A 15,096-nucleotide genomic window follows, 5' to 3' on the forward strand; every position below is an offset into this window, starting at 1 on the left:
GTGGTTAAGAATCTGCCTGCCAAATGCAGGGGACATGGGTTCCAGCCCTGGTCCGGGAAGATCCCACATGCCACGGATCAGCTAAGCCCGTGCGCCGCAACTACTGAGCCTGTGCTCTAGAGCCCGCGAGCCACAACTACTGAGCCCGTGAGCCACAACTACTGAAGCCCGCGGGCCTAGAGCCCGTGCTCTGCAACAAGAGAAGCCACCGCAATGAGAAGCCCGCGCACCGCAACAAGAGTAGCCCCAGCTCGCTGCAACCAGAGAAAGCCTGCGTCCAGCAACGAAGACCCAATGCAGCCAAAAATAAATTAAATAAATAAATAACTTAAAAAAAAAATCTGCATCTGAGGGAATTCCCTGGCAGTCCAGTGGTTAGGACTCCATGCTTCCACTGCAGGGGACATGGGTTTGATCCCTCGACAGGGAACTAAGATCCCAAATGCTGCACACAGCCAAAAGAAAAAAAAAAAATCTGCATCTGAATCTTCAGTCAGTCCCATCAATGTCCAGCCCACCGTCACTCCTGACTTTTGAATCAGGCCATTGTACGTGTTCTGCAGGGTAGGTCGGCTGCCCTCTGTACTTATTTTAGCATTTGATTTCCTTGATTTAGCCTTACTATTAAATATCTGCTTTGTTGATGTCCCTGAGCTGTTGAGTTTATACTTTTTTAAACTTCTTTACTGTCATTTAAATGGGGTCTCAGGAGGAAGAGTAGGTCAAAGTTTGTACTCAATCCACCACCTGAATTAAAATTATTTTCAAGTGATTTACATACCTGGTAATTCTTTAGAATTGTAGATCTGAATTCTTCAGAACTGTGGATCTGTTGATGGTGTCTTTTGGTTTCTGGCACTCTAAGGAAAGATGGTATAGATATAGGTTATAGGTATATAGATATAGATATAGATTATAGGTACAGGTATAGGTATAGATGTGTGTGTGTGTCCTATGATTCTGAGGGATGAACCTGAAGACAGAACGGTGTGTGCTCAATCTGCATCTTAATCCAGTTTCTCCTAAAGCCTCCTTTCATTGAGAAACAACCCCTCAAAACCCGTATTTCCATGAGTATATTTTAGCGACTGTCAGTCTACAACACACATTCTTTCTTAGCCTCAGACTGGATTTCATTGCCAGCATTTTCTGGAACTGACCGAGTATTGGAAGAAGACTCTCTGGCCCTTCTGACCTCCCTGGAATCATTTAACTCACAATCAGTCACTACAAGCTCCTGGTAGATTTGGGAGTATACAGTATGAATACCCACATGTGCTGGAGATGGCACATATTCCCATATTCTTCTATATATACTATTAAGAATCAAACATATATTTTTCTCACTGAGAAAACTAATACACACTCATTGCTGAGAAATTGGATAATATAAAAATGAATAAAAAGCAAAAATATTACTTCCAATCTCATTTCCCAAAGAGAATAGTTGTTAATCCTTTATTTTCTTTCAATTTTTTTCTATGCATTTTTAAACAAAATTAGGGTCGTTTTATACACATACATTTGTAAAATATTACACTCTGCTTTTAAAATATCTTAATGTCATGAATATTTTTAAATGTCATTAAGTATATTTGGAAAATATTAAGTTAAAAAAATTTTGATATTGACTGGAATTAAAGAACTCAAAACAAAATCAATTTATGTGCATATTAAGAAGGCTCACTCCATATTGATTCCACCACTGTCACCACCATCACCACCATCACCATCACCCTCTCTAAAGTAACCACTTTCATTAATTTATTATTTATCTTTCCAGTTGAAAACACTATTTTTAATGGCTGCATAATAATCCATCCTAAAGAGATATAAGATTTACACATTCTCCTAATTTGGGGCATTTGGAATGTTTCCATTTTTTCACTATTATAAATAATATTTACAAAAAATTTTAAAGTATTGCTATGACTTGGCAGAGCTTCCTGACTTTCTATTCACCATATTGTATTTTTCTATCTGGCACCACAGGAGAAATGAAAGTTCGTTAAATGGTACTTCCGGCTTTTACCAAAACCTTGACGCTAAAGGGTCCCTTAGCGTTAGACTAGTTTAGTATCAACCCCTCATTTAACAGAAGCAGGAAAGTAAAGCAGAGAATGAGCGACTCGCCCAGAGCCACAAGCGGGTTAGCAGGAGGAAAGTGATGGAACACAGGACAGGCTGGCTGCAACATCTACCTCACCACTGCCCTCCCCAGGCTGGGAGGGATGACTGGGGTAGGAGACCCCCTAGCCCACCAGTCAGTCCCATAGTCCCGCTCAAATACACATGCTTGGTTGAAAGAGGAAAAGAAGAGGAGTGTTTAAAGTCAAAGTGACCGCATATCTCTGCTAGAACATCTTGGCTGAACCATCTTTAGGCTGAACATCAGGTATATAAGTAAGAAAAGAGATGAAAACTGAGAAAATAAGAAAAGGGACAATTCTAAACCTCCCGTATTGTTTCTAAATCATGCAGCAGAATCCAGCCAGCTGCCAAGGCGAGAGGCATACTGTGAAACTAGATTCCCCCCAAGCTCCCTGGACAACCTGCCTTTCCTTGTTCATTTCTCTTAAGGGAATGTGGAAAATTCCCTGGGATTTAGAAGCCTTTGACTCATCAACACATATGTCTGAGAACTTATTCTAAGATAATACACAGACAAGTACACAAGATGCATATAAAATGATTTTCATTGCAGTCTTAGATATCATAATGAAAACTGGAGAATTCTATTTCTTCCGGATATATTTTATTTGCCTCTGCAGCTTCTCTCAGCCTCACCTGGCTCTGAGACCCTTTGCTTTGCCTTGGCTATTGCTATGGCTGGCCCACTCTTCGAAGACTTCGAAGTCCACCTCCTATGGCCAACCAGCCACACACTCACAGTCTCTGACTCTCCCGGTCACTTGCAAATTCCAGTGGAGAATTTCACTGTAGAACCTAAAATCTTGTTCGGCCAGTGGCTGCTAAAGATGCTGAGTGATGAGAGGGAGTGTGACGGAGTCAACTTCCTGGTAAGGAAAACTTGGACCAGTGGAAGAGAGAAGAGAGGGGCTAGCAGGGAAAGGCCTCTCCCTTCCTCCCTCCAAAACACTGTCCTGAGGCTTGACTTCTCCATGTGGTCCTCCTGGGTACATCCTGCAGGACCAAGCAGACGTACCTACTAAGGAACAGATGCCTCTCAAAATTAAAAATGATGACGTTAAAGTTAAAAATGATGACGTATACCTATATTCACTAGCTTGGAAAGAGCTCTGAGTGATATTTCTGGAGGGAAGTTAACCCTGTTTGTTTCTAGATAGTCAGATTTTGGACATTTTCTTTTTTTTAAACTATTATGGATTTATTGTTGCACTTGCTACAAGTATGTATTAAATTTATAAACAGAATAGTTTTGGGGAGTCCAATTTTTACACTAAAATGTTGCCCAATTTTTCATCACCATAAAATTTGCTCTAATGAATACATTTTAAAGATAAATACCTTATCAATGTCACATGTATATAGAAGTAATGTTTACATGTGTAAATAGATATATACATAGTGTATCAGTACCTAAACCATTTTTGAATGGAACTTTTTTATTAGGCTGTCCACTGACAAACTGCTTTACTCAGCTTCCAGTTTCAGAAATGCCACTGAATAATTGCCTATTCACAAAGAACAACAGTCCCTTTGTGAAACAAAGATTTTTGGCTTGCAGCCTTACAGACAGAGTTCACAGCACTATTATAACTGTTCATACACATTTGTCAGAAAAGGATGGTATCTGGGGTTAGTTCAATCAGTTCCCTACAGAATTCAATAATAAACTTCTAGCTAAACTTAGAAATGCTATTTTATTATTTACATGTGAAGTGAGTTTTTTGGTTTCTTTTTTTTTCCATTTAGGGTATGTCAGCTGATTTAAATAAGCAACTTATACTGAGGAAAGCTTTTATCCAAGTGAGCAAGCTAAATGGAAAAATACAAAACCAAATAAAAAATGCTAAAAAATAAAGATGTTGCCCAATTCTGGACCCAAATGAATTAGGAAATAGATTATCCAATGGTTCATGATTCTAAATTCAAATATGGTGCCAATGTACAGAAATAGTATGGGAAAGATGTTACAGAGGAGTCCGAATCAACTCTGAAATATCATTTTCTGTGGGGAAGAGAGGATGAAGAAATCATTAAAAGCCATGGCTAAGTGAAAAGACATCTTCTAACACACATGTCCCACACCTGGTAAGATATGTAATTAAAAGGGGTATGTGGATAACAACATGAAATACAGAGTAAAGAGAAGAGTCATTATTTCAAGCCTATCCCCTGAAGTCACTAGTGCCCCCTCATTCTCCTTCTAACTGGATTCTGGAGTTTCGTACACATTCTTCTTGCAGTACCTAAAGTTCTCTGAAGCTCAGGGCATCCAACTCACTTGGTCTGTTCTCTCCTGTCCTGTCTTCCAGGCTCCATCTGCGGCCCAACAGTGACGATGCTAAGGAAACTCCCTCATCCAGGTCTCACTTCTCATGTTCATGGTGGAAGTTGAACTTCCTTAACTTTGTGATATATTCTTTCTGTTGCCATTTCTGGCATCAGTCTGGTCCCTTCTAAAGGTAGTCTACTGCCTCCTGAGAAAAAGAAAACTTTTTCCTCAAGCATTTCAACACTTCTGTAGGCCCCAGGAAAATCATGGTCCCATTCTGCTTAGATGCACCTGGAGCCCCGAAGTAGCACTCTCCCGACTCTTTCTGTTCCCAGTCTACCATCTTCACCCTTTTATAGGATGCTCAGTCACACACCCAGCCATTCATTCAACAAGCCTTTTCAGAGCACACTGGGGTCACTGTGCTCAGTTCTAGAAATTTCATGGTGAGCAAAACCAGAAGCAACAACCCCAGGCCTCCTGGAGCACCCCTTCTAGTGAGAGAGGAGACATGGACTGAATCATCCCCAAATGCAGAATTATACAAACTCTAGTAAGGGTTGTGAAGGTAAGTTCCCAAAAGCTAATAGAGCATGTAATGAGAATACTGATTTATTCTGGCAGGACCAAGAGGCATGTCCAAGAAGTCATCTAAGCAAGTATACTCACACTGATATCCAAAGTTGTTTTCTCGGCAAAAAGAAGGAATGTGCCAGGCAGAAGGAAGAGTTTTTGTCAAGTTTGTGACATCCTCAGTGAATGAAAGAATTTTGGTATTTTGGAGCTAAGAAAGTTTGAAAGGTTGGTAGGTACGTACATTCTACAAATTCTGGCCAAGACGTTAACGGTGAAAAGTGTTTATCGCCCTCCCCACTCCCTCAAGCGCCTCAGTCCCGGAGCTGTCCACTGCAACATGCTCCAGCTCTTTTCTTTCAAGAGGCCCAACCACGAGGCTTTACATAAGCACAGGCTCCAGGGTCCCAGCCAGACAATATTATGAGCACAGAATGAACCTCTTTCTGGTATAGTACCTTGTACGCAACTTTATAGATGGCAAAGTGTAACCAGTAAGGATCCTAGCAGTAAGGGATGGGGCAGTGTGACTGGCAAGAGCGGAGAACTGTTACCATTCCTAGGCCAGAGGGAGCTGGGAAAAGATTGGTTTCTAGAATGTGAACAGATGGAGAGGCTACCTGACCAGAGACAGCACCTTTGAATGGGATGCAGCCCACCTGTGGTTACACCTCAGGCAAGCACCTGGGGGGAGGAAGAGTCCAACTTCTCTCTCCTCCCACCTTCTGAGATCTTGTCCTTGCTGGAACTCAATGAGAGCCGGAGGGCAAGGACACCCACATGGATCATCCCCCCAGGATATAGAGCAGAATGGAGAACGGGGCATACGCAAAGCAGGTGACATAGTCAGGAGGGTTAAAGCATAGTGCCCCAGTTTCAAATATTTGAGGTGCCACTAATAAAGTCCATTCATCTCTAGATGCCTCAATTTCCTCATCTTTAAAATGGAAATGATGACAACGATACACTGGTTTGCTTTAAGCATCCATAAAATATTTAGACTAGTGCCTGACACCTGGTCAGTGCTTATAAACGTTCTTACAGAAGAATGTTTATAAATGTTTTTATAGAAGAAACTGAAGTTCACACAAGGTAAGTGACTTACTCAAGCTCCTGCTGTCAGAAGGGGCACAATCAAAACCAGAATCCAGACCTTATTGTTCTTGTCTGAACACTCTTAAATCTCCTTTAAGCTGTGTCCTCCACTCTCTTCTTCAGAATCAACAGAATAATTACTAAATTGACTAATAGTTAATTCTGTAAGCACATTCTGAATCTTAGCGCTGTTTGTTAATTTGGGGAGTATTTGCATTTTCTCCCAACTTTATTGAGATACAATTGACATATGACATTGTGTAAGTTTAAAGTATACAACCTATTGATCTGATACACTTAGGTATTGCAATAGTGTTAACTCACATCTCCATCTCATAGCACAATTACCATTTCTTTTTTGTGGTAAGAACATTTAAGATCTACTCTCTTAGCAACGGTTGATCATACTTTTCAAAACTGTATTCACAGAGGACAGGAAAATGTTTCTCCTATTCTCTGTAACTTAATGCAAATAGGAACCTGTACCTTCACAACCGCATAGAGAAGAGGAAGAGAGAACAGCTCTGTCTTCCTCTCTGTCCACCATGTGAGGACACAATGAGAAGGCAGCTGTCTGCAAGCTAGGGAAAAGGCCCTCATCAGGAACTGAATCTGCCGGCACCTTGATCTTGGACTTCCCAGCCTCCAGAAATGTCGGGAATAAATGTCTGTTGTTTAAGCTATCCAGCTATTTTGTTATGGCAGCCTAAGATAACTGATACAAGATCTTCTGTCCATTTTAAATTGGAATATTTATCTTTTTATTTTTGAGTTGTAAAAGTTCTTTATATATTCTAGATACAAGTCCCTTTGCAAACTGTCACTTTCATCTAAGATGCCACCATCTCTCGTTTGGACTAATTACCCCATCTTCCTGCTTCTACTCTAGATCTCTGTATTGCATTCCCCACACAGCAGTCAGAGTAATTAATCTTAAATATACATCAGATAGTGTCACTCCTCCGCTCAAAATCCCTTACGGCTTCTCTTCTGATCCAGAATAAAATCCAAAGTCTTTACCATTGCGGACAAGCCCCAACCGATGTTGCCTCTGACCCCTGCTCAGTCTTCATTTCTCCCTTCTTCCCACTGCTTACCCTGCTCCAGGCACAGTGGTCACTCTGCTCTTTCCTAAGCAGGCCAAGCAAGCTACCACCTCTGAACCTCTGTACTTGCTATTACAATAAGAAGCCAGCCAAGAGAAACTCAAGAGAAAGTATTGTAGGCAGAGGGAAGGTCTAGAACAGTTAGGCTAAAGTGAGACTGACATGTCCAAAGAACAAAAAGATGTCTAGTGTGGATACAGCAAGTGGAGAAGAGGCAGTAGGTGACACAGATGCAAAGTTCAGTAAGGCTTTGTAAGGCAGGGTGAGGACTCGGGATTTCACCACAATACAATGATGGGAAACCACTGGAGGTTTTTAAGCAGGAGAGTAATGTCTGATTTAAGTTGTAAAAGCATTGTTCAGGATGGGTAGACAGTGGCCACTAGCTTGGAGGCAGGAAGAAAATTAGGATGCCTTACTCTTACCCACTCAAATGTCTCCACTCTACTCCCAACTAGTCTTCTTCTACTTGTGCAGATTCTCTGCCCTATATACTCTTCACTTTCCCCAGATGCAAGCTCTTCCATGAATGAACGACTGAATGAATGAACGAGCTTGCATCTTAACATCAATACACCAAAGGAGCTTATTCACGTTCAAGAAGCACTCAGTGAGCATTCAAAAAAGTTTGAAAGGCACAGTGCTCTGCTGTGGTTAGTTATACACGTGACCAAGACACTCTCCTTGCCTTTAAGAAGCTTTTCTAGTTCACTGAGGAAGACACTACACCTGTATCTAAAATACCAGCAAGAAGGGTTACAAGTAAAAGAGTTACAGGTAAAGTTCTATAGAGAGTTCAAAGGATTGGATGATCACTTCCAGGTAGAAAAATCACAGAAAATGTCCTATTTGAATAGAGTAAGACTTGAATAGGTGAAAATGGTTAGAAAGTGCATTTTAGGTCGATGAAAAGAAACTGATGTAGAATCTGGGAGCAGAATAAGATATTAAAGATCATTTAGTCCAAAACTGATTTTCCACGAGTGTAGCAAATTATTTTATGGTCAATCACAAATATAGAGAACAGACTTGGTTGTCGGGGAGAAGGGAGTGGGGGAGGGAAGGATTGGGGGTTTGGGATTAGCAGCTGCAAACTATTATATATAGGATGGCTGAACAAGGTCCCACCGCACAGCACAGGGAGCTGTGCTCAATATCCTGTGATAAACCAGAATGGAAACGAACATGAAAAAGTATGTGTATAACTGAGTCACTTTGCTGTACAGCAGAAAGTAACACAACGCTGTAAATCAACTATACTTCAATACATTTTCTTTAATGATTTTACGGTCGAACAGGTACCCTTTCAACTTCACGCTTTCCCGTAAAACCGTATATGCAGTTTGGTAATGAGACTGCTACACTGAAGAGCCACAAAATTGTGGTGTAAACCTCCAGGCCATGGCTGGACCAGTGATAAAAATACATGTAACAGTCAGGCGTGGAAGAGAAAACGTCCAGACTATTTGTGAAAGTCTGCTCCATCTACCCCATAATGTTTCTGGTGCTATTCTATCTGTTCTTCTCTCTACAGAATCTACTTTCATGCTTGTATAAAGACAGCTGATGAAATTTAACTTCTGCTTGTCTTGGAAGCTGCGCTAAGTCAATAATAAACATGTACTTTGGAATTTTGTCTATTTGAACATTCACAACCTGCTGCTAGACTTTTAAAAAATCTCAGAAGTTTTAGGCTAGTATAAAGGAAAATCATTATGATATTCACCAGAGAGAAAAAAAAATCATTGATTTTTAAACTTTGAGTTGACAAAGTCAATAGAGCATGTTCAAAGAAAAATCAGTGAGTTGCTACAGTCATGGCTCAGCAACACTGGACTTGAACATGGACTTATAATGAGTATTTATCCTTAACATTCACATGAAGATCGTGTCTGCAAACCTCAGCAGTTTCAGGGTACTGCCAGATAAAGATGTTTTCATTTACGTTTCAATTTTTACTGCTTAATCGCATCCCTTACGGATCAAGGATGCATACATTTTCAGGGCTAGAAGATTAGGCAGAAAAGTCATTACAATTCTTTCTGTGTCCAGTCTGGGTTGACAAGAAGTCCTCGGCGTTTTTTTCTGACAGTGTTGCTTTGGAGACAACAAAAAGTTAAATCAGAGATATGGGGATATATGTTTATGTATAGCTGATTCACTTTGTTATACAGCAGAAACTAACACACCATTGTAAAGCAATTATACTCCAATAAAGGTGTTAAAAAAGAAAGTTAAATCATAAGTATTCCAAAGACAATCCTTTATACCCAGCATATCAGTAAGTATGGGTATCAGGGAAAAAGTAAGAGGTAGTTTCTGCCTTCAGGAAATGTACACAATTGTTGGAAAGTTTATGTGTGTATCTATATACTATGAGAAAGAGCCAGAATGAGAGAAAGAGAGACATGGAAGCCAAATATTTAACAAAATATAGCATTTGTACTACAGACATTAGGAAGGGAGAAGAAACTGTGAGCAGGAGTTAATCAGAGAAGGCTTCATAGAGGAGACGGTAGGATTCAAGTAGTTATAGTAGAGAAGAGAAAGTATTCCACATAAAGAGAATGGCACAAGCAAAGACACTAAGATATTCCCTCCTTTTTTATTAATCCACTCAACATTTATTAAGCACTTCGCACCAGGACTGCTAACCAGTAGTTTCAAAGATGAGCTGAAAGATGAAACCGTGCTCTCTCCCTTCACGGGAGTGGCCTAGGAGCCATTCAATCTTCTAACCCAGTATCTACTCTGCAACCAGATTTTTTGAACGTTTATCAAAAAGTTGAAGCTTCTGCTACTTTCTCAATGCATCTTCTTTTTTTAAAACCCTCTATCCAGTTCACCTGTATTCTCATATCTTTCATGAGATTATTTTCCACCTGCTGCTCTCACAGTCCACAGCATTAGCAGTTCTGGGAGCAAACACTAGAAACCCAGCCGAGGTGTGTGGGCTGATGAAGCTCAGCAATGAAATGACCCATAACCAGAGCCACCCAAGTTCAGTTAAAGGATGATTGTGATTTGGAGCAGCCAAGGACCACTGCCATCTAACAGTGGGGAAACTGACTCCTTGGAGAAAATCAGGATAATGACCTGCCAGCCCCTGCCAACTGGAACTAAGTGTGGGCAGATAGAATCAGACTCCACTCCCTGCCCTGAACCCTGAACAGTTAGGCTCACATCCATTGCAAGAGCAAGGGCAGCTCCAGAGAACACTGTGAAATGGGTCTTTGGTCATCAGTGCCCTATTACTCTCTTATTTGATTCTCCTTTAGAGGCTCCTTCTCTGTCCAATTCTCTGTTTCTTCAGGCCAGCCACAGGCTTCCCAGAGCCTCCTCCCCAAAGTGGGTGGACTTTTCCTTTGCCCACATGGAGGCATGTGAGCATGGCTGGAGATAATCAAGCAATTGGACAGGTCAGTTTCTGTATATTCATCATAACCTTCTACTTCAATAGGAAAATAGAAGTCATCTCTCCTTCCCACCATGAAATTCCCCACCCACCTGCATATACATGTTCATCATCTCCTCTCCTACCATTTCAACACAGAGCTGTTAAGAGCACGGAGTTAGACTACAAAGGTTCAAGGCCTGGGTCTACCACTTAGCAATGTGATCTTGGATAAATTGTTTAGCCTCTCTGAGCCTCAGATTCATTGAGAGTAAAATAGGGGGAATTTTAGAACCACCTCATCAGGTTGTTGTGAACTTATAAGGGAAAGCCAATGACCATTACAGTGATCCATAAAGCAAACTCTAAGTTTATTTATTTGCCAGGCAAGGGAACATGTGCCAGTGAAGAAGTTCACTGAGGTGGGGAGGGAGGTGTATATATAAATAAATAAATGGGCAGGTGGGGCTCACAGTGGTTATACTAATTAAGAATAATAAGTAGGAATGTACTCTTATTCAGAGGATTAAATTGTTTAATCCATGGTAAAGCATTTGAAACATTGCCTGGCATATAAGAAACCCTCAAAAATGCCACCTTTCATTATTTATTACTAAACTGTTCCAAATCTTGTTCTCTATCTCAGGGATTTTACTCTTGAATTTTCAGTTCTCTCCGTCTCTACTGGATCACTCCCGTTAGCATTCAAATATATTCTACAACCTCCATACATAAGCCTTCTCTCTCACTTAGTAAAGATGAAGATGGAAACTTAAATCTTTTTTTAGATGAAATCTTAAATCTTTTAGATGAAACCTTAAATCTTTTTTAAAAGATGAAATCTTAAATCTTCAATGGTGAAAAGATAGATTTATATTATAAATGATTTGGAGAAAACAGGGAGCCATCTAAAAATAAAACCAAAGTTGTATCAGTACTTCCCACTTTACACCAGGAAAATCTCCTATTGGATCAAAGATCTCAGTTTAAATAATGAAACTATAAATATACTGTAAGAAATCATGAGAGAACTCTTTAATAAACTCAGAGTGGGAAAAGCCTTCTTAACTATGACACAAAACTCAAGGGCCATAAACAAAAAGATTTATAATTTTTTTTTTTTTTTTTTTTTTGCCGCACCAAATGGCATGTGGGATCTTAGTTCCCTGACCAGGAATCAAACCTGCACCCCCTGCAGTGGAAGCGCGGAGTCAACCACTGGACCGCCAGGGGAAGTCCCAAGATTTATAAATTTGACAATATAAAAATCAAACATTTCTGCAAGGCAAAAGCCACCATAGGGCTTCCCTGGTGGCGCAGTGGTTGAGAGTCCGCCTGCCAATGCAGGGAACACGGGTTCGGGCCCCGGTCCGGGAGGATCCCACATGCCGCGGAGTGGCTGAGCCCGTGAGCCATGGCCGCTGAGCCTGCGCGTCCGGAGCCTGTGCTCCGCAATGGGAGAGGTCGCAAGAGTGAGAGGCCCGCGTACCGCAAAAAAAAAAAAAAAAATCCACCATAAACAAATTCAAAAGACAAACAACAAACTGGGAAAATAAATTCCAAAGATAAATAACAAACTGGTAAAACACATTTACATCGTTATATTGCAAACAAAGGGCTACTTTTCCTATAGCATGTATAAAGTGCTAAGAAAAAAACCCCATAACCTAGGGCTTCCCTGGTGGCGCAGTGGTTGAGAGTCCGCCTGCTGATGCAAGGAACACGGGTTCGTACCCTGGTCCGGGAAAATTCCACATGCCGCGGAGCGGCTGGGCCCGTGAACCGTGGCCGCTGGGCCTGCGTGTCCGGAGCCTGTGCTCCGCAACGGGAGAGGCCACAACAGTGAGAGGCCCGTGTACCGCAAAAAATAAACCACAAAAAACCAATAACTCACTTTTTTGAATGGACAACAATCCCCAAAAAAGGAAATACAAATATCTTTTAAACGTAAAAAGATGTTCAATCTCACTCATAATGAAAGAATACAAATTAAAATTATCCAGAACTACCATTTTTCACTTACCAGATTAGCAAAGGTCAAAAGCTAGATAATACTCTGTGTTAATGAGGTTATGGGGAAAGAAAATCCCGCGAGAGCTGCTCGCCCCTTACCCGCGGGCTGCTGCAGGTTTCAGCACAGCCGACTACGCGGGCGCTGCCGAGGCTCTGGGGGACGGGCTGCTGGGGTTCCCACTTCCGCCGCCACGGATTCGCTCCCGGCCGTGGTGGTTTCCTGTGCAGTAGCTGAGGAGCCTGCTGGTGTTTTATTTGGAGGCGTGGCTGGCCGACTCGGTCTTCGGCCCAGACCGAGCCGTGGTTCCGGAAATGGAGTGGAAGAGCCAGGCCCTGCTGACCGTGGACGCAGTTCACGCCGGGAGGTTGGTGGAAATCACCGTCTTCGGGCGGCCGGCTGTCCAGCGCCGGGTGAAGAGCGTGCTCCTGAGCCTGGCGCCGAGTCACCGGGAGCAGGGCGCCCGAGCTGAGAACATGGAACAACTCGAGGAGTTCTTGAAGGCCCAGGCACCAGGCCCCCAGGTCCCCCAGCGTCCTGTTGCGTAAGTGTTGTCAGGAGTATGAGAACAGTTCTCCTTCTGCTACTAAAGTTCAAGAGAAGCAAATATCCTTAAATCTATGCATTTATTTTTTTCCTGTATCTTGATGGATAGTGGTTTATTTTACTACTGATTATTATTTTGCTGATTAATTTACATTCCTATGAGCAATAGTTATTGCTCATAGGAATGTAAATTCGTGCAACTATGAAGGAGAGTTTAGCATTATCATCCAAAATCATAACTGTTCATCCCTATGATCCAGCAAATTCTTTCATTTATTTATTTGAATTTTATTTTTTTATACAGCAGGTTCTTATTAGTTATCTATTTTAAACATATTAGTGTATATACATCAGCAAATTCTACTTAGAGAAATTTATCCTGCAAATTACACATACACACACACACACACGCACACACTTCCAAAACAACACATATATAAGGTTATTCATTGCAACATTGTTTGTAAGTTAAAAGCATTAGAAATAAGTGTGTCCTCCATCAAAAAGAGTTAAATAAACTTTGGTGCATTTGCACCAAGAAATAAGATACCAGCTTCTCCTCTGCCCAGCCTGTGAATGTCAGCTTTCCTCCACACTCAGTCCCAGGTCTTCCTCATTCTCACTCTCAGTAGTGTCTCCCATGCCATGGCTTTAAACGTCTTCATAGAAAATAGCTCATATCAGAAACCTAATCGTCACCTTTGTTGCTTCACTCTCCCACATTCCCTTCACCGAATACCACTAACCCAGCTCAAAAATATTTTGAGTTTTTTAAACAGCTTTACTGATGTGTAACTGACATGAAATAAACTGCCCATAATTAAGATAAAATAGGTGTATTATTTAGTTAGTTTTGACACAGGTACACTCCCAAAACTATCACCACAATCAAGATAATAAACAAATCCATTACCCCCAAAAGTTTCCTAATGCCCCCTTGGAATCCTGCCAGCCCACCCCCCCATCACCCCACACCCCCATCCCCAAGCAGTAACTGATATGCTTGCTGTCACTATAGCTCATTTTGCACTTTCTTGAACTTTAAATAAATAGAATCATACAGTATGAACTCTGTCAGACTTCTTTCATGCATCATAATTATTTTACAATTCATCTACATTGTTGTATGCATTAATAGCTCATTCCTTTTTTTGCTGAGTAATGTTCCACTGTATGGAAATATCACAATTGTTTAAACTCACCTATTGATGAACATTTTTGATCCTTTCCACATTTAGCTATTACATATCAAGTTGTTATGGATGCAAAAATATATTTAATCCATCCAGTTCCCTTCATTTAAAAAAAGTAATATGTTTCTTCTTTCTATTTTTTAAGAAATATTTTTTTATTTATCTGGTTGCGCTGGGTCTTAGTTGCAGTGTGTGGGATCTTTAGTTGTGGCATGCGAACTCTTAGTTGCAGCATATGGGATCTAGTTCCGTGACCAGGGGTCAAACCCGGGCCCCCTGCACTGGGAGTCTTATCCACTGGACTGCCAGGGAAGTCCCTCTTCTTTCTATTTTTAATGCCTCACTTAGTCTGCAGTTATCTCTAATGAGTAGATGTAAGGTTCCTTAACTGATCTTTTATCTTCTACTCTTCATCCTACCCAGTTTATTCTCCATCCTACAACTACAGTTAACTTCAAAACATATGAGTGCACAATCCTTTCTTATTTAAAGTCCTTCAATGACCACCACTCTCCACTCTCCTCCCACCCACCCAGTATATTAAAAATAAAACCCAAACTCCATAGCCTAAAGATAATCCAACCTGCCTTACCCAACCTATCCTCTTTAACTTCATATAGTACCACCATCTCTCATGGTTATGCTTCTTGACCTACATGATCTTTCTCTCATTTCCTCATAATAAAATTAAGGATTATAAAACAACTACCTAAATTTCCTCCTGCTCTTAAAGAGGTTACAGTGAGATGGATTGACCC

General features: G+C 41.1%; 1 pseudogene; it reads left to right on the forward strand.

Annotated features, from left to right (window-relative positions):
• The first annotated feature begins 12,074 nt into the window (after positions 1–12,074).
• Positions 12,075–13,543, forward strand: LOC149748185 (oocyte-expressed protein homolog pseudogene; annotated as a pseudogene).
• The last annotated feature ends 1,553 nt before the right edge of the window (positions 13,544–15,096 follow it).

Source organism: Delphinapterus leucas, chromosome 10 (genome assembly GCF_059928025.1).
Source record: "Delphinapterus leucas isolate spDelLeu-1000000601 "Yukka" chromosome 10, BTC_Dleu_Yukka2, whole genome shotgun sequence".
Classification (NCBI taxonomy): Eukaryota; Metazoa; Chordata; class Mammalia; order Artiodactyla; family Monodontidae; genus Delphinapterus; species Delphinapterus leucas.